Source organism: Octopus bimaculoides, chromosome 3, assembly GCF_001194135.2.
Source record: "Octopus bimaculoides isolate UCB-OBI-ISO-001 chromosome 3, ASM119413v2, whole genome shotgun sequence".
Taxonomy (NCBI): Eukaryota; Metazoa; Mollusca; class Cephalopoda; order Octopoda; family Octopodidae; genus Octopus; species Octopus bimaculoides.
The window spans coordinates 117,997,475-117,998,127 of NC_068983.1; positions in this window are offsets into that span (position 1 = coordinate 117,997,475).

Below are 653 nucleotides of genomic sequence, written 5' to 3' on the forward strand. Positions count from 1 at the left end.
CGTCCCCCCCCTCTCTCTCTCTCTCTCTTTCTCAAATAGTTTCAAAGCTACACTGAAAAGATTAATTTTATCTGAAATCTATACACGAAAAGCATTTATAACGGAAATCACTAAAATATAATTGTATTTTCAATTAAAGGATATCAGAATTTTGTTCCAGAAATAGTAAACATCTTTTATACGTTTTTGTTTTTATTATGTTGCTTAAGGTAATTTATTGTTATTTGTGTTTTAATTTAACCTTAGAACAGCCCTAATTGACCAGACCTATGATCAAAAGCGTTCTAACCGTCACCATCATATCTATTTTATCGAAAGAGTAGCCTTCTACCGTATTTCTGTTGAGAATATTTTTCATACGGACGTGCTTGTTTCAAAATGCAATATATCGCAAAGGCAGACAACAATCAGGGTAGTATGTGGCTTCGTGCTATATGGATCGATCGTTCGATAGATAGATAGATAGATAGATAGATAGATAGATAGATAGATAGATAGATAGATAGATAGATAGATAGGTAGATAGATAGATAGATAGATAGAAGTTGTTGGCACTCCGTCGCTTACGACGTCGAGGGTTCCAGTTGATCCGATCAATGGAACAGCCTGCTCGTGAAATTAACGTGCAAGTGGCTGAGCATTCCACAGACACG